Source organism: Vidua chalybeata, chromosome 18 (assembly GCF_026979565.1).
Source record: "Vidua chalybeata isolate OUT-0048 chromosome 18, bVidCha1 merged haplotype, whole genome shotgun sequence".
NCBI classification, from domain to species: domain Eukaryota; kingdom Metazoa; phylum Chordata; class Aves; order Passeriformes; family Viduidae; genus Vidua; species Vidua chalybeata.
In genome coordinates, this window is record NC_071547.1 from 2627566 (window position 1) to 2646414 (window position 18849).

Here is an 18849-nt window from a genome sequence, read left to right on the forward strand (position 1 = left end):
CAGCAAAACCAAAGAATTTTCCTGACAGACATTAGAGGCAAGTAGGTAAATCAGCTCAGCTCTTTCACTGCCTCTCCTTGTAACCTCCCTTCATCTCCACTTCATTCTCTCCAGCACTATTCATATTCATGGACTCTTTTTTATTACATCCAGAAAACTGAATTGTGAGTCAGAATTTATTTTTTAATCAAAAGTCCTCCTCCATCTGTTGGAGCTCTTTAGGTTATTTCTGTTCTATTAGAACCCTGAAGGGGGGAAAAAAAAAGTGTTGCTTTTAGTAAACTTCTAGGCCAACCTTCTCAAATATCTGTGTGACCTGTTCAGTGTGGTGCCTTTGGCCTGATTCATCAGAGGGGCAGCGGCTCTGCAGTTCCAGATTAAATCAGTGGGAGGCCTGAATGCTCAGTGCTCCTGAAAATCAGACCCGAAGCACCAAAAACTGGGACACAGGCAGCGTTCACCGTGTGCTGGCCCTGCCCTTTGCTGGACGTTGTCCTTTTGTTTTTAATCCCCTTAACGTGAGAAAATTGCCTTGTTCTCTCTTTGAGGACACATAAGGATTTCCAGATAACCAGAGAGGCTTTTGCTTCCTCTCTGGAGGACTTTAGTCATCTTCCTCTGGTGTTCTCACCTGACACCTCCCAGCTATGTTGGCATTTATCGCCTTTCCAGATCTACAAGGTCCTGCCTGGAGCCCCAGGCTCTCCTCTGCCTCAGTCTGCCCTTGCAAGACACTCCCATGCATAGTTTTCTCTATGATAATAAACATTTCAAGTCCTCCAGCTCTGAGATTTAAACTTTGGAAAATAAAATTTCTGTTCACATCTCTAGAAAGAAAAATTTAAAAGTTGTAGCTTGGATAGGTTTAGGCATAATCTGCCTTGCACAAAGCTGAAACGTGGACAACAACTTAGTGTGGAAATGCAGGGAGCAGTTACAAAACAAACTGCGAGTGCTTGCCTTTGCAGAGAGGGAAAAAGGGCTGGGATGATGCATCCTGAACGAAAAACAACCGCAGGAAATTAACAAAGGTTTAAAAAGGGCACGGTAAATTTCATCGCAGGCTCTTTTCCTGAGCTTTCTCCATAAAACGATCGCTGAACTTTTTGAGATTTTTTATTTTTCCCCCACTAAGCTTTGCAGAGAGTAAAGCCCGAGGAGTCTCCAGCGCTGCTCTGGGGGCAGGTGAGGGCACGGCGCGGGCTGGGGCTCGGTAAGCGCCGTTACCCTCGCTGCGGGCACCGCTACCGGCAGCGAGCGGGCGAACGAGCCCGGCGCGGGGCGGCGAGCGGAGGAAGGCGGTACCAGCCCGGGGATCCCCCTTCTTTCCCCGCTCTTTCCCCGTTTTTCCCCCGTTTTTCCCCGCTCTTTCCCCGCTCCTCCCGCGCCTTCCCCGCACGGCGGGGCGGTCCCGCTGCCCCGCGCTCCTCACCGCGGCCGCCAGGCGGCGCCCCCGCCCCGCCCGCTCGGCTGAGGGAGCGCGGAGCGGCGCGGGGAAGGAAGTGGCGGCTCCCGGTGCTGCCGGTGCGCGGGGCTCGGCTCGCTCGGCGGGCGGATAAATCCGCGCGGCCGCCGTGCCACGGCAGGGCAGGGGCAGTGCCGGCGCGGGGCTCTTCGCCTTCCCCGCTCCCTTCTTCCCCTGCAGCTGCGGCGGCCTGCCCGCCTCGCCTCCCCCCGCCTCCGCCGTCCCCGCGCCGCGGCAGCGCCGGCGGGCGAGGAGCTGCCCGCGCCCGGCCCGCCCGCGCCGGGGATTATGCCAGCGGCGCGCTGGCATGCCGGCAGGCAGCGACCCGTAGGCAACGGCAGCCGCCGAGCCGCGGCGGCATCGGCAGCAGCAGCAGCGGGAGCCGCGGCCGCCGCGCCGGGAGCAGCCGGTGCGTGGCGGGGGGCGCTGAGGGCGGGCGGGGGGCGGCGGGGCGAGCACCGACACCTGGCGGCCCCCGGGCCGGCACGGCTGTGCCTCGGCGTGGGGCGGGAACCGCGGCGGGCCCGAGGGGAGCTGAGCTGGGGCGGCCGGGCCCGCGGAGCGGCTGCGGCTCCGCGGAGGGGCCGGTGCGGCGCGGGGGCCCCTCCCGGGACCGCGGAACGGCCCCCGCGGGCCGCGGCGGGTCCCGGCCGGCACCTGGAGGCTGGCGCGGCCTGAGCGGGGCCGGGCTGTCCGTCCTTCTCCGGGATGCGGCGGTAAAAGTTTCCCGATGGAGCAGTCGGTGACCGGGAGGGCCCCGCGGCCATGGCAGCGCCCGGCACCGCACGCCGGGGACGCGGGACCGCAGCCCCGCGCTGCCGGGGTCCGGCGTGTGGCACAGCCGGTGCCGGGCTCTCGCCGTGCCCGCAGGTCGCGGGCGGCAGACACCGCCCCGTGCCCGCGGGGACAGCCGGGGACGGGCGGACGGACGGACGGACGGACGGAGCACCCTCCGCGCCGGGTCGCGGCACCCCGAGCGTTCGGGGCGGTCATGGCTCGGGGCCGGAGCCAGCCCCCGGGAGAGCTCCGTCCTGGCCCCCTTCCTCGGGTACCGCATCTCCGAGCCTTGAATTTCACCGAATTCGGCTCTGGCAGAGGCCCCCGGTGGAGGTTTTGCCGTGCGGTGGCCTAGGAGCCCCTCGGACGGGGCCTGGCCGTGGGGAGGGCGTGAAGGGGCTGCCCGGGGGTGCCTCCCATCCCTGTGGGAGAAGAGGGTGAGACCTGCAGCAGCCTCAAAGAATAAATGCCGGTGACTGATTACAGCTGAGGGACAGCCCCGTGAGATTTCGGGGCTCGAGACCCCCCTGTGGCAGGGCACTGCTGGGTGGTGACTGGGAGCTGGCCGTGCTCCTCAGGCGGTGCTTTTCCTTGTGGGAGTGGGAGGAAGAGATTCTTCCCTTTGGAAAGAGCAGGAATGCCCATTCCTTAGCTGGATGATGGGCTGCAAGAGGAGATTCTTTTTGCTGGGCCCGGCATTCCTTTCTCCTGGCCTCCCCACGCCTTGACAGAAGGGGTCCTGCCTTGTGCTCCCGAACAACCCTGGGCTCCACATCCTGGAGCGTGCTGCTGCTCCGTGGCTACAGCGTGAACAGCTCCAGCTTTTTGCCCAGCTGTGGGAGGATTAAATCCCTTCCTTCACGTCCTCCCCAGCCTCTCCTGCTCCACGGAAGAAGCAGAAGCACAGAGTGCACTGAGGTGCTCAGCCCGGGGCTGGGAGCGTCATTCAGGGAGCCCCTCAGAGGAGCGCCCTGCTCAGTCAGCTACACAAGACAGTCCTGTCACATTTCACTTCTAAATGCTACGACTGAGGTGAAGTTTATTTAAGCTGTGTATTTAAGCAAAAAAAAAAAAAAAAAAAAAAAGTTTCATGTGTTGGTACCTGCTCTAAAGTGAGAGCTTCCATCTTCTTTGTGCTCTGTGTGTCTGGAAGCTGCTAAGTGGAAATTTGATGTCAGGAAGCTCTTCAGTCTTTGAAGACAGAATCTGTGAGTGCTCAGCTCCGAACAGGAAAGTGACAATAGATCAGTCTTTGTGGACATCAGGGCTTGAATAGGCGGATGTTTGAGTGCATGTGAGAATATCAGTGGCTGTAGGACTCCTTCTCCCCCGATGGCACCGATTCCTGTTCCGTGCCCACATCTTTTTGCTCGTGCTGTATTTTTATCGCCTGGTTTATTTTTGTCATGACTGCGTTGTGCTCCGGGTAACACAAGACGACTTGACTGCCTTACAGAGTTCAGCACTGGCTTCTGGGCGAGGGGTTTTCCCCCACCCACTGTTGAACAGGAGACTGCTGTTTGTAGGGCAGCCCTTTTCCCTCTTTTCCTGTGGCAGACCTCGTGCCTCCGATGGATCTCTGAGTGCCTGGTTATTGTGACAGGTAACCAGCTCCTTGTTGTGGCCGCGGGCTGCTCGGTAATTGAAACGTCTCCTCGGGATATACAGAGTAAAGGATGGCCAGGCATGAAAGCGCTGTTACAGCCTTGTCCTGGCTTGTTGTTTGTCTCAGGATTTCTCTGTGTGTTCTGGTTGTGGCAGCATCTCTGAGAGGGGAAGAAATGAGCAGCCGGGGCTGGGAACGCAGCTTGTGCTGCTTTTGATGGAGCAGACCTCTGGTAGGCTGCTGGGCTTCATTAATCATATTTAAGTTTCTGTCACTAACTTTTAATTAAAAGCATAGTTGATACCACTTTAATGAACGTACAGATGTTAGCCATCTTCATGCATAAAAATGCTTTTTAATTCCCTTACTATTCCCTTTATGGCCCTTAGATGCTTTTGTTGCCATCTAAACCGTGTACAGTAGCAGCTGTTTATCTTCTTAATAAAACTTTTTCTTGCATGTGTGTTTGGGAGACAGTAATGGTTTGAGTAAACAATTCCCTGGTATCCTTTAACAAAATTTTTTTTAAGAACTTGGCAGAAAGGGTCAGAAGTGGTGCCTAAATAGTGAACTCCAAGGCTGTTGCTGACTATACCCCTGAGCCTAATGGAAGTCCCCTGAAATTGGTGGCTGTTCTCAGGATTATGTGAGGTGATGAAGAAAATAAGAAGCCCTCAGTGTATGACTTTTGATTCTGAAGAGCTTCACGAGGATCTTTTCCCCAAATGACAACTTCTTATTAAAATATCTTTTCTATTTTGGGTTTGCTGCTGATGGTGTGTGTCAATGCTTTGTCGCTTGTTGTGCATCTAACAGCCTGAGCATTTATTGTGATTTACCATCTGGCATGTGGGAGTTTTATCTAACTTCTCATTTTACTTGACAGCAACCAGTTTGGAAAGACCTTGTCCTGATTTTTTTCCCCCCCTAATAGAAATTATCAAAACTTAAAACTGACAGTGGGGCTAAAAGGTTTTGAATTTAAATAATTACTCTCTTTTTATTCACAAATTGTTACTGCTTCTGTGAGCTGACCATAGAGAGAAGCAGCACATCCTTCAAGTGAGCTAATTTAAAGAAGGTTCCCCCAGTTAGTCCAAAGGAGCATTTATCTCCCCTCTGCATTCAAATAAAACTCTTGTCATTCAGTTGCTGTCTTGGCAGCCTGAGTGGAAGGCTTCGGAAAATGGCAAGTGAAAGCTGATGCTTGCTCCTGAGTACAGTTTGACTCATGCCTTTCATGCATATTCACCATAATGTCCTGTTCCAGGACAAGCAGGATCCCTCGAGAAACGTTTCTTCTTTTAAGGTGTTTTTCTTTTAGGCTTCCTCTTATTAGAGAGTCAAATAAGAGGAGAGGCTAGAAACAGGCATCGATGTCTTGCTTTATTTCTGTTTTCTTAGAAGGAAAAAACAACCCATGGTTTTCTTAGCAGCCAGTTTCTCTAAATGGTGAAGATGCCTTCTCATTTAATTTTAAAACTGGCTGACGTAGGGTGTGATGCAATTAATATTTCTGTTTATCTCCCCAAATTGGTAAAATATGCCTAAATTTAATTTTGAGCCCAAAAGCATCTTATAAACAAAAATGTTCTGTAGTTTTCAGTGTGAATGGAAATTGAATAATTAATGGGGGAGAGAGGACGGAGTAAATAAAACACTTTTTATTTATAACTTTATTTCCTGGGTGTTGGAGGAAATCCAAGTGCCACAAGATTGTACTGGGGCAGAGTCTGTCTGAGCTCACCCACGAACTGAAAGGGAATGTGGCTTCTCTAATTGTGGTGTCCATGCCAAGAGTCCTAGGAAAATTTAAATGAACAAAGTAACGGATGATATTTGGATGTTCTTAATGTAGGAAGAAACAATTTAGCCTGGTGCTGGCCCAGATCTTGTCACTACAGAGAATTCTAATCAGCACGATGCCAAGTCAATAGACAGAGCTCCTGAAGTCAGGCTTGTGCATTTTCCATAGGAAATAGGGTTTGCTGGTGTGACTGGATGGTGGTTTCAGTTTTTCCTTTTAATTGAACTAATATTTCTCAGATGCTCACAGCGAAAAGCTTCAGTAAATCCCACTGGAGAATTTAGAAACCAGTTGGAAAAAGGTATCTTTCATTTTGAAGGAGGGAAGGGGAGGTGCAGGGGACCTCCTGAGGGACGGCAGGATCTGGAGACAGAGCTGCTTCCCCTTCCTGCAGCTCTTCCTGAGCGTGTGACACAGGGTCAGGCTTCAGAGGGGAGAAGAAATAAGAGGTTGCTCAGGCAAGTGGAGTTTTTGGGCAAATCTGGGTGCAGGGAAGAAGTCCAGCTGGCACAGGGCTAAAACCTGCCCTGGGGAGCTTGGCCACACCTGAGGAGGTGCTGGCTTTGCAGGGAGAGGCCATCCAGGAGGGAGAGCAGCACCTTCCTGCCTCTGGGCGTCCCTGTGCCAGGGGTGGTGAGGAGGATGAGCAGGACCCTTGGGTTTGGTGGCTGGGTCAGTGCAGGGTGGGGACCTGGCAGTCCCGGGGTCATTGTCCTGGGGTCATTGTCCCAGCAGCCTCAGACCTGGCACCAGGCAGGGACACACATGCCAGAGCCCTGAGTGTGCCCAGGGTGCCACCTGGGCAGGGACAAAGCACACACCTGGCTGAGGAAGGAGTGCTGATAGGAGCAGGGGCACCCACGGCAGAGTCTCGGTCTCCCAACAGCAGCACGGGCTGATTTTGGCTTCTCCTGATCCAGGTAGTGGCTGAGAACTTCAAATTAGATTTTTTTTTTTTTTCTGGATTTAAGCAGCCTCCAGAAAATCTTGCTCAGACAGATTTGAAGACCTACAACATCCAGAAGTCTGTACCCCTGTGGACCTCACGTTGTTTTCCTGCAAAAATAACCCAAGCCTGTGTACTGAGTACTTTGGATAGTGAGGACTCTGCACAGCTTTTACAGTCGTGGCTTTGTGTGTTTGGACAGCTGAGATTGGTGAGTGCTGAGATGTGGGCACAAACCTCAAAACTCTCCTTGACAGGAAAACAGGTGGGATTAGGTGAATTGGAGGGAGTCCCTTGATGTGATGAGGAAAAGTGATTTGCCCCTCATGGCTTTCTTTGAACAGCTCAGTCTCCAGTTGGAGACCAGATACTGGGATTTCTACTCAGGGGTTTCTGTGGTCTCATCATGGTGGGGGGAAGAAACTGAGATCCAGGAAATCCAGTAGTGGAACAGAGGTGGTTTGCTGTGAGCTGGGGAGGACTTGGTGAAGAAAATAGTGAATGAACTGCTGAATGATTTGTAATTCACCACTGGGCAGGGATTCCTGTAGTGGACAGGGAAGCTAACTCTCATTTGTTTGGATTGCTGGCACTTACATAACGATCAGGGAGCTTTGGGATACTAATTCAGGCTTAACCCTCAGAGCAGTGACCCGGGAAGGCATTTTAATGGTGTGATAACCAATTTGGAGGGTGGGAGTGTGTAATCACATCAGCACGCTGAGGTATCTGGGCACTGCAGGGGCGAGGCCGCCTTATCTCGGACTCTAAAGAAGTTTGGTATTTGCATGACTTAACTCTGGATGTGTAGAGGGGCCTTAATTCCATTATGTGCTTTAGAAGGTTACGGGAGGATTTCAGGGTTTTTTGGTAGAGCCAGCAGTTCAGCTTCAGCTGTGTTTTGTACAGGTGTTCATAAGGAGTTTGGGTTGGATCATTTTGTGTCTCTTTTCAGATGATTTGGGTTGGAGTCAGAGTTATCCATAAAACAACCTGGAGGGCTGTGGGCATTTCTGAAGAGGTAAAAAAAAATAATGGGCTGCCATCAACTACTACATATTTGGAAGGAAGAGCAAAACAATTTCACATATGCATTTGTATATAAATGTGGTGTAATTATGTTTTGTATATATCAGAGGACAATTCATTGGGAATAATTTCACTTCTAATTTGTTTCAAGATCAATACCCAAACTGAATTAACCTTCTAAAGGTACAAACATGGTAGAATCACTTTCTCTATGTGGGTGGCTTACCTATTTTAATGTTGCCTTTTTTTTTTAAAAAAAAAGAAGGAAATAGAGATTTTATATTTATCATATGAGATGAAATTGAAATCTAAATATTTACATCTTTTCACTGGATCTGGGGTTGAGCACCAGCTGTAGGCGTTGCCAAGCTGTTTAAGTTGTCTCCTTCACAGAGCAGGTTGATTTCTCCAGGGTGGTGGAGAAATGGAGCCTCGTGTTTCTGGCTCTTATTTTCTAGCCCATCTGCATCTGGAAATCCTTTTCTCTGTGGGCTCTGTGACCCGGCCTCACGTTCAGAGGGTGTTCCAGCCTAAACACGTTGAAGCTCGACATGTGTTGTCTCCACTAGAATGCAGAGTAAACTGCAAGCTGTGAAACTGGAGGGGGAGTCTGGGACTTTTAGGCTTCTGATCCACCACAGTGAACTGATGGAGAACACATAGCCTGTTTTGTTCTCCCTCTCTTGTTTTTAAGGATCATTTATCCAGACTCATGGGACTTTTTGTTTGTCTAACCTGTCTCTGGCTTGTAAAACATTGTTCCTTGTGTTAACTTCAACAAATGGTAAACATCTTCCATCAAATATCCTCAGAAATGTGTTTAGCCTGGGCACAACTGTTTCTGTTGAGACTAGAACAATTTAAAAATTGTTTTTAAATTGCTCTCTTTTGCTTACATTTAATACCTATAAATAAGTTTTTCAGAAGGGCACCTTCATCTAGCACACTGCCACTGTGAGAAAAAAAAGAGCATATTTGGACAAGCCTACTTGAAAGATTAAACTTCTGTGTGTTGCCCTGGCTTCCCAGTTTTCATTTATCCTTTTGTTTAGAGCAGGGAGAGATGGTTTGACTTGCCTTGGGTATCTTTAGGTCAGATCTTCTGCATCATGTCTGCCAAACATCTGGGCAGAGAGGATGGAGAGGAAAGAGCTTTCTGTCCTGCCTGTTCCTTTGTACAAGTGCCCCAGCAGCAAGAGGAGTTTGACATGAAGGGGAGATTTATTTCACTGTCTAATGAAGCATCTGTATTATCAAAGGCAGATATGTCAGAGTACTTTCCCCCCTCCCTGCTCTGTCTTTTGTTGTCTGAATGTCATTTTGCTGATAGAACTTGTGTTGTATTCCTTGTTATCAAAGTAGAACTGAAAAAAAAAAAAAAAGAGGTGATGCTTTGTTTTAAATGTTGTTACAAAAAGCATCAGCTAAACCATGTGGAGTGAGGATTTTAATTCCTGGTTTAAAGACTGAGTATAATTTGGCTTTCAGACCTCCCATTTTTCCTAAATCAAGTTTATGGTAGCAACAGCCATGAGTGTCAGCTTCTGATTATAAACAGATTTGGAGCCACTAAAAACCTGCTTGAAATCAGTTTGACAACTGTTTGAAAACCACCTTTTTAATATTCTCAGCAAGTTCCCTGCTGAGGTTTCTTGCAGCAGCCTTGTAGATCTTGTAGATGTTAGTCTTTCCTGCATATTTTATTTTAACTTGCTCATAAGCTTCCTAGGAGAATGCACATGGATAAGCTTTTCCAAGCTTTTTAAAAATTCATTTTTACATGGAAACCTGGGCTCAGTGAGATGAGAGTTGAGTGGAAACTGGTTGTGCTGTGCTGGGGAGTGCAGCACCTTGGTGCTCAGAGCACCTTGCAGGGAGGTGCTTTTTGCTTTTTTTGGTTTCCTTGAGGCTAAATCCCAATTTCTCCCCGCAGTTTCTGACTCCAGGTGGGTCTCTGGGCCAGCAGAGGGGCGGAGGGTGCATCAAATCCATCACCATGGGAGACACTGGGATGGGCTGGGGGGTCTCAGGGTGCACAGGCTCAGGTGGGAGAGGGGAAGGGAGGTTGGCTGGTGCTGGTTTTTATTCCTGCAGCCTGTGACACCCCCTGGTCTGAACCACCGGGCTCAGAAAACCTGAGCAGTTCCTCAGGGAGCATCACCCCAGGGATGCAGTGCTGTGTGCCCAGGGCTCTGCACTGCAGGGATCAAGGGATATTCCATCTGGAGGTGGGAAAAACAACCCTGGCAGCCTTTCTTCCTTCGAGGCTGGCAGCGGGAGCAGAGTCAGGGACATATTTCCATTTGACTCATCCCTTGTTGAGATGGTGACACCCTTGAGTCACATTAAAAACGAGACCTTGTAGCTGAATTGGCACATCACGGAGCAGGTGTTTGCTGGGGTTTTGGGGGTTTGTCCTTGTTTAGAAAATTATTTTCCTGTTCTCTGAGATGGGATGAAATTGATTAATGGTGTTGCTGATGTTCTGGTTTAAAAATAACAGGAAAACCTGATTCAGGTGGAATGCTGGAAGTTAACTGTCAAGGTAACCTGCTTGAAATAGTTGTAAAGGCCTAAAAAATAAAATAAAATAATAAAAAAGATGAGTGCCCAGTAGCCAGATGGTTGGAAGAGAACACCCCACGATCAATGAGGCAATATGTAAATATTTTCGATCATTACCACAGTACTGCTGTGTTGACATTGAAATTCAGAGTGTTATTCTGTGGGACTCCTCATTGATCAGCAGATGAGCTCTGATAAAACAGAGGATGAAAGCACAGTACTGAGCATTATTATGGATTGTGGATTTCATTGACAAGGACAGGCTTCCATCAAGGGCTAGGAATGGATTTCAGACACTCTTTAAGCACGGTGCTGAGCCACTGTTTTCCTTCCCTGGCTGTCAGCTACCAATTGAATGGTGTTTTATTTCTTGAGCTGCTTTATTTAAGGTGAAATACTGCATAATTGACTAATTTTTCTGTGCTAATTGCTACAGTTATATGGGAAGGGGCAAGGTGGAAGCTGACATAGAGTTCTCTGCTTGAAATATTCCTGGCTAGAAATGACTGGAAAACAATATCAATCAAACAGCTGAATTTTTTTTTTTTTTTTTCAAAAAAGATCCTCCTCAAAGCTGGTTGTAGAGACCCTGTCTGGCTGAGTCACTTAGAAACCTTCACGGGGTGATGGCATTCTCATGAATAAAACATGAAGTGGCATACACATACACAGGTGCTGAACCCACCCAGAGGCTTTTTCTTTTTTTTTTTTTTTTCTTCTCATTAAAAAAAAAAAAATCCCGTTGGTTCTACTGCTCTCAGAGGGGAGTCTGAAGCTTCACACTAAATGGACTCTTTTGAAAGCTGCTTTTTAAGATCTGCCCACCCCAGAGAAATCCCAGCAGGGGCTGCTGGAGGTGGTTCCTGGGATCCCAGCCTGGAGGCAGGAGGGAGGTTTGGGAAGGTGATGTGTGTGGGGAGCAGGTTGCCACCTTTGTGTGATATTAAATGTGACTCTTCCCGTTTTACATAGACTGGTGTGAGGTTCCTAAAAGTCTTTTAAATGTGCATATACAGTGTAGGGTTTGAGTTTTTTCTAATATTTTTTTCTTGCAGTTGATCAGAGCAATGGGTTGTAACATTTCCCGTTTCTTATAAGGGAATAAAGACTTTTAGGAAAGGCTTAATGACTTCTAAGGAAGGAGGGAGAGGGCTCTTGGCAAATGAAAAGCTCATTATAGCTACAGCAGGGTCCAGAGCCCAGGCAGCTTCTGGAAGCATTTTGCTGTTTGTTTTCCCTCCCTTTCCCTTGGGTCTGGCTGCTTACAGTGAAGCCAGGACCTTGTGCTCCTCTGGGAACGTAACCCCGGGGCACTTGGAGGGTCCAGATGCTACAAACATCAGAGAGGGAAAAATGGTCTCAGTGCCTTTCCAAGCTGCTCGTATTTTCCAGTTAACTGCTGCATTTCTCTTGCATGTTGATTAATTTCTTGGCACATCCTGGAGCCTGTTCCGTCAATTAGAGTTCTTCAGGATTTTGAATTTATTTCCCTGTGGTTTGTTGGTTTTTAGTTGCTCACTTGTATCCCCTTAGTGCTTTAGGGTGGCTGGTAGGAGAAGAGAATTCACCTTTTCTGAGGATAAAGGGCCCTGGAGACTCTCTGTGGTCTGAAACTGATGCTCCCAACCCATGGGCATGTGGTGTTTGACCACAGCTGACACTCGTAAGGGCTTAGAATTTATTAATGCAGATTGGGCTGAGCTAGACCAGCTGTGGTGATCATGAGGAGCAGTTGTGCTGGTTCATTTCTCCTTGCAAGGCGGTGCTGTCAGTGCCTCTGACTTTGCAGAAGCCTTTTTCTTGCCTGTGCTTGGCAGGGCTCTGGTCCCGAGGCTGGTGAGTTGTGGTTTGGAGTTGTCACCAGGTGTGTTTGTCCAGGTAATGGTGAGGAGGGAGCTCTGCCCATCCCAGCAGTATAAAGTGATTTAGTGGTGGCAGCGGTGCTGCCTCCTGGAAGGACTGGAAAGTGAAGTGCAGTGCATCAGTTCAGCAGAGAAGCCTTCAGAAGCCAGCAGAAAGCATCTTATAATTAATTAATCATCCTCCATGGGAAGGTAAATGCCACTTCTGTTAGTGCAATGTGGTGTTTTCAACATTGGTGCTAAAAATGAGCCGTGTGGCACCTCTGCCTCTTTGCAAAATATATTTACATGTGAATCTGTCTATTAATAGCTGTGGTCTGTTTTCCTGTGCCTCGGGTGCTGCTGAGCTGTCGTGCTGCTCCAGAACCAGAGGTGGTCTTTGGTTCGGTTCTGGGCTGCTCCAGTGCCCAGGTGCTTCCCTGAAAGCCTTTCGAGGAAGGGAGGAAGTTTGTAACGTTCCTTTTTGCAAATCACCCATAATAAAAATGTTGTTGCAGCCTTTTGGGAGCTCTTGCATTAACTCACATTTCTGTGTTTTTGTTGCGTTGCTTTTTCCTGGTGGTTTGGAGAAATGTGCCCCTTGTTTAACAATGCTGAATCCTCCCACACTTCAGACGTTTTATTTTAAAGCAAAAGCAATTTTAACTGTGTAATTGATTTCCATTTAGCACAGAATGTTTCTGAAATGCAGACAGGGTTAATGATTATAGAAGAGGATGAAAACCTGACAATTTTTAAGTTTAAATTTTGCCTTGGTAATCTGTTCTCACACCTAAAAATAAGTAAATTAAGAATAGCATCAGCGAGGCCTCTGCAAACTGCAGTGACTTTAAAAAGTGATGACTTGGGAATTCAGTCAAGGTGAATTGTTTATGATTATTCCAGAAAACATGTTTCATAAATGTCATAATGTCCTAGGCTACATTAATTATCTATTACTTTTAGTGTTTGCTGCAGAGAAAAGGCCAGTGTTTCTGTTTTCCCAGAGGCAATACTTTCAGTTTCTCTTGTACAGAAATGTTTTTGCTTTTAATCACTTTTGATTGCAGTACCATTAACAAGTGCACAGAGAAAGTTTTTCTGTTTGGAACAATTGCTACAGACTTACTGTCACTGAAAATAAGAACTTTTGTCCTCCTTCCCTAATCTACAACATGGGAAAAAACCCAACCCCAGAACAAAAAAGAATAAAGGAGGTAGGAAGATTGGTTTTTCTGAACTGGAGGAGGCTTTGTGGCTGCCCTTCCAGATTTGCAGGTACTCACCCTGGGGGGCTTTGAGATTGGCCTCACCCAAACTCTGAAACCCTTTGAAGCCCTGTGTCCAGGCCCTGCTAATTCTGGGAACTGTTCCCTGCTCAGCAAAGCCAGACAGAGAGAGCAGGGCCCTGCTCTGACTCAATTTTTTACAATTTATTTGCCAAAGTGCAGGTTGTAGTGGATGGTTCTTTTGGGAGATGGTGGCTGGCATATCTAGCACCTACAGAGATTGTCTTGCTTGTGGAAAATGGGGAAACAATGGCTATGGACAAATCCCAGTGTGCTTGAGGAATGAATTATTATATAACCTGTAAAAATTGGTAAGGCTCAATCAGACTGGATGTGTATTGAGTTAAAAACTACATAGCTGTACTGAATCCTTTGAAAGAGGAAGGTAATGTGAGGATTCTTGTTTACTTGCAAATCATAATGGTAGGATGGCTAAAAGGACTAATGAAATACTTGCTTTTATTAAAAGGCATTTAAAATTCAAAGGCGAAGCAAGATTAAAATGTTGTATTTAAATATATTTCCATCATACAGATTTGAATAGTTGCTTTAGAGGGAAAGTCCTTTGGGCTTTGCATCATTGTATTGTATGTAACAGTAGGGGAAGAAACACTTTACATTTCCTTTTAAGAAAAGAATTTTTATTTAAAGCATTCATTAAGGATTTAATGGGTTCATTCTGCCCCAAAGTACACACACAGCATACTGGCACAGGTATCAAATCATCAAATATTTTTTTCTTCAGTTATAAAGAGGATGTAATTTTAAAAGTAGTGGTGATTTTCAGTGTTTGTTTTGTTATGAGCCTGAAGAATTAATTGTATTTATCTTCTGGTCCTGACTGTGTTAATGTTGGCAGCAAGATCAATAATCAATGAAAGGAAAGAAAACTTAAGATTCAGTTTCAGATAAATTCGGATCAGATCTTAAACCACAGGGACACAGACTGGACCTGTGGTTTCCAGTTCTGACACATCCAATCTAAAAGATGCATCATGGAAGGTTTTGAGATAGGTTAAGCAACTTGATGCCGAACACTTTCAACATTATTATTACTATTATTGTTATTATTATTATTACTAATATTAATATTATTACCACCCAGCCTGGGAAAGCAGAAATGCCATTTGGGCTCTATGTGCCTGGCTCAGCTGTGAATCAGCAAATGACGTTAATAAGCATTTGTGGACTAAATATATTTTTAAGCTGTCTGGCTGCTTGCTCCTGGTGAGATTTCTGAGATTAATGGTCCTGAACCGTTACTTGCATTTGCTCTTCCTCCAGGATGAATCTGACCTGTGCAAGCACTATTATATTCTTTAAATTGCTGTGCTAGAAGTTACACGAGTGAAGATCAGTTACTGCGGTTTTTTAAGCTGTTGGCAAGACATAAATTTATGTTAACTGAAGCAGTGTTTGCAGCTAAAGGTATTGATAGTTTTCCCAAACATTTCAGGTTCTTTAGGGGAGGGAACAAGAGTGTATTGATGTTTTATTTATTTTTGTGTAACGCTTTGGTAGCAGGTGCTGGTGTTGAGGCTCGGATCCAAGTCCCATTCGAGGAGATGTACTTTTATTTGTGTGGTTGTAGACCCAGATTTGCATGTTCCAGTGTAAAACACAGCCCCTGCTGCTGGGAAGGAGGACGGGGAAGGACAACTGTGCCCTTCATGACCTGAAGGGGAAAGGGATATTTCTGCTGATGGGCAGTTCAGTGAGATAGAGGCAGTTTTAATGTGAGCATGTGGGAACAACAACGTTCCCTGCTCCATCACCCTGTTAGACCAGTGCTGTGAGAGCCCTGGCTCTGATCTGGCTGCTAGTTGGAGAAAAAAGACATTAAAAAAGACCTAAAGGAACCTGGATATACCTGGGGAGATCATCAGTAGAGAGGGGAGTGGAGAGCACATGCGTGTGCCCTGAAGTGCAACCCAGCTGCTTTAAAAGCAGCATTGAAACCATATTTAAAAAACCCCAGCATTAAAACCAGTTTGCAGTGGTTGGAGGTAAAGATGAGACTGCCCAAAGGAATCCCTTAGAAAGGCACTGGGGCTGCTTGGAACGTTGAGTAAAGAAATAACTTGCTCTGCAGGCAGTGTTACAGGTTCCTTCTGCCCTCAGCCCTCCTGACAAAAATCAGCCTTGGGGGAGAGCAGGTGGCTGCAATAGGGGTGTAAATGGGGTGCCTGGGCTTTCCCAACCTGGGTTTGCCCTCCTGGGTGCTGCTGGTTCGCCAGCCCTGTCTTTATTCCCTGTTGGAGCTGCTGTCTCCTTGCTCCTCCAGTTGTGGAAGGATTTGTGGGATTACAAGGGCAGCTCCAGCTCTGCTTCCACCCTCAAACAAGGGATCCTGCCCAGGCTCTGGGGGCTCCCTGGAAGACCCTGTGATGTGCTGGGTTTGTCTGTGGTGTCTCCTCCGTGGAAGTCACCGAGCTCCGAGTTTACAAGGGAGATGCTTTGAGGAGAAGTGTTGTACAGAGGGAGCACGTGAGAGTGGTCAGTGCAACGCATGTGTTTTTTCTTCTCTCTTTTTTTCCCTTCTTAATTTCCATGAGTTAGAGATGACGATGACTCATGGTTTGGAACACACTTTAAATCCCTGAGGTGCTCATTGCCGCCTACTATCACGTATTGAATTTCTGACATACCGGAGGGATGTCTGCAGAGAAACTCTGATGTGCAATTATAAAATGTTGTAGCTTTATATTGTTTGCATAAGAGCCATTAGCATGGTGTAACTGGAAAAATAATGCAGCTTTATTCTTGCTCTTGATTTCCCATGGGCATGGCAGTTCAGCAACTGTGTTCTGTCTTTTTCTAGGATGTTGACACATGTGGACCAACACTGACATCCTTTTTCAGCAATGCTGTTTTTGTTCCCTCCTGCATTCAGAATCATCTAGAGAGATTTTTTGCAGAAGGTAGGTTCTGACATTTTCAGCTGGATGGCTGTTCTTTTTCTTCTGGGTTAGAAAAAAACATTTAGGTGTTACTAGGGAGAATGGTAATTTATCTGAGGGATACTAACTTGCTGTTGGTGACAGGAGATTAACCTTAGTTTGGGTTCCACTTGAATAAGTGCTTCGGGAAAATGTGGTAAAATGGAGGCTGGAGAATGGCTGCAGAAGCTCTTTGAGAAGAGCTTGGCAGTCACAGGACATGGTTGGCTTAAATTGCATAGACGTGTGCATTGGTAATAAACTTCTTTTGAAAGAAAGCTCACACTCTTTGCCTTTTTCTGTTTAGTCAGCATCCTTTTCTCCTTAAAATATTTCAAATAAATAAATTAAAAGGGAGAATGGCTGCACAGGATATGCAATTCATATAATTTTTAATTTAAATCTTGGGTGTGTTTTTTTTCTCAAAAAAAAATCTTAACCTTGTTGATTTTATTTATTTGTATTGGAATAAACAGTAGTACAGCCTCATTTACTAACATCAAATTGTAATTTCTACCTTTCTTTGTCCTCTGAACTTTAAATTTGTTTTACATGAGATGCAGAACTTTCCAATAAACAGTGTGGAAGGGGAAGCAGTTACCCGTGGTGGCTTTTAACAAGGAAGAGTGAAGAGATGGTGTTTTTATGAATGTGTGTACCTGCTGCTCCCTTATGCTGTAACCTTTGCAGCGTTGCTTGGGGGTTCACTCTGTGTGTCCAGCTCCATCCAAACCTCTTGTGTGAATTCTGGAAATGTATCTTGTAGTGTGAACTCTCACTACAAAATTAGTGGCTGGAGTTTTTTGGTCGACAGGGTGTCAGCCTTTAGCCTGATTGCACAGTTCTGCATCATCTTATTTTCCTCCAGTACATTGCTCAGCACATAAGTGTTTTTTTCCCTTTTATCAGAAATGGTCTTTTTGACTTCACCAAGTGTTTCTTTGGGGCGATACTAAAACTTAACAATAGTCAGGTTTTGCTTCAAGAGCAACAAATTGCTGAGAGGAAGAGAAGGAATAAATGAGTTTGGATCTGAGACTGTTCACTTAGCAGACTGAAATATGTTTTCAGTCTCTCTGGGTTTCTACCTCAGGGTCACAGCAGTTACACTGAGACTGCAGTGACACCAGCTCTGCATTAACATGCAGTATCTTTATCAGAAATTGTTGAAAACTAGGGGTGATTTGAATACCTTAATTGGCTCCCAGTGAATTCATTGCCATTCTCCAGGTCGATTTCCTTCCTGAAGCCTCTCTTTGGGATTAGCAGAGCTCAGTGCCAGGCTGGCTAGGCTGCTCCCAGTGCTGTGTCTTGTCCCTCTGTGGAATACCTGATTTCCTCAGGAGAGAGCCCGGCAGCTCCTGCCTGCCCACTGCAGTTCCAAAGGAGCTGTGGCCAGGTCTCTCTGGGATCAAAAGCTGCCAGCAGCAGCTTTAACAGAGGAGTTTATTCTCAGAGAGGCATTAATTGCCATGTAAGTTTGTGCTGCTGTGCTGAGGAGGAACATCTGTATCCCGAGAGCTTTGCCTCCTGTTTTAGGTCACACACTCCCCCACGGGCTGTTGTAGAGGGAGCATTTTTCTCTGAGTTAGCCATAACAGCAGAGAAGAAATGCAATCCTTGGCAGAGCTTAGGGTTTGCTTTGCCCCAAGGCTGGGGCTCCATTCATTTAGCTTTCCTGAAGGATTTTACAGGCCTGATCAAGTGCCCAAGTGGTCATTAATTCTCTGGGTAGGTGAGGGGAAATTGCCTCCAGAACGGTGTTCACAAGAAAATGAATCCCTGCTCTTGCATCACCAGAGAGGAGTAATGTCTGTGAGTTGGCAGGTAGGGAATGTAGGGAGAGTAATGGGTTTTAAACCTTGTCAGGGAATGCAGTACTCATGGAGACAAAATGTCCAGGAGTCCAGTGCTCATGTCCAGGAAAATGCTGTAAGCACTGGGTAACTTCCCCCTCTGTTCTGCCAGCATTGCTGTGCAGCCCTTTGTTTTTCCAGACCTGAAGGCTTTCAATCCAAACTGCTGGACAGAATGAGAACGCTGGGAGAATGCTCCTCTGCAAATCATCCATTTTGCATAGAACTATTTCAAAATCTAGGGAAGTGTCCTCAATCCCTGCTGTGAGCAGAGCCTGAGGGACGTGTGTGCAGACGTGAGCTGTGTGTGCTGGTGATGTTGGGAGCTGTGGGAGCTGGCAGGCAGCCAGGGGGGAATGCAGTGTGATGAGGAGATGGAGGGTGTTGATACAGGATGGGGAGGGACCTGCTGCTCTGTCCCTCAGCATCCTCACTTCCAGCTGTCCTGGGCACTCTGCTGCCTTTTTGTGCTTCCACTGCTCCTGTGGCTGCAAGAAGCCTGGATGGGGATGTGTGTTCTCTGTCTGTAAGAAGAGGCAGAGGTTGACATTGGGCAGGAGGATAATAAGAGGGGAAGGTAGATGAGGTTGAACCCAAGGGTGCCTGAGAAGATATGAGGCAGGCTGGGGACAGGGGACTTGTGCCCTGGGGAAGTGATGTCCCCTCTAAGCAATTTGCAACACCACTGAAGGAATATGTTGTGTCCTGTCAAAAGGAAGCACAACTTTG

The 18849-nt window shown here is 47.1% G+C and overlaps 1 protein-coding gene across 9 annotated transcripts in view; it reads left to right on the forward strand.

Moving 5' to 3' along the window:
• Positions 1 to 1759: 1759 nt before the first annotated feature.
• Positions 1760 to 18849, forward strand: part of PITPNM2 (phosphatidylinositol transfer protein membrane associated 2) — a 125732-nt gene continuing 108642 nt past the window's right edge. For 3 of the 9 annotated variants that reach the window (XM_053959310.1, XM_053959313.1, XM_053959314.1), the window contains exons 1-2: positions 1768 to 1874; positions 16147 to 16246. The gene's annotated coding sequence lies outside the window, so the exon portion shown is untranslated. Of the gene's footprint in view, positions 1875 to 6629; positions 6813 to 16146; positions 16247 to 18849 lie in introns of all 9 variants that reach the window. The other 6 variants (XM_053959315.1, XM_053959318.1, XM_053959319.1 and 3 more) reach the window with 4 other exon arrangements.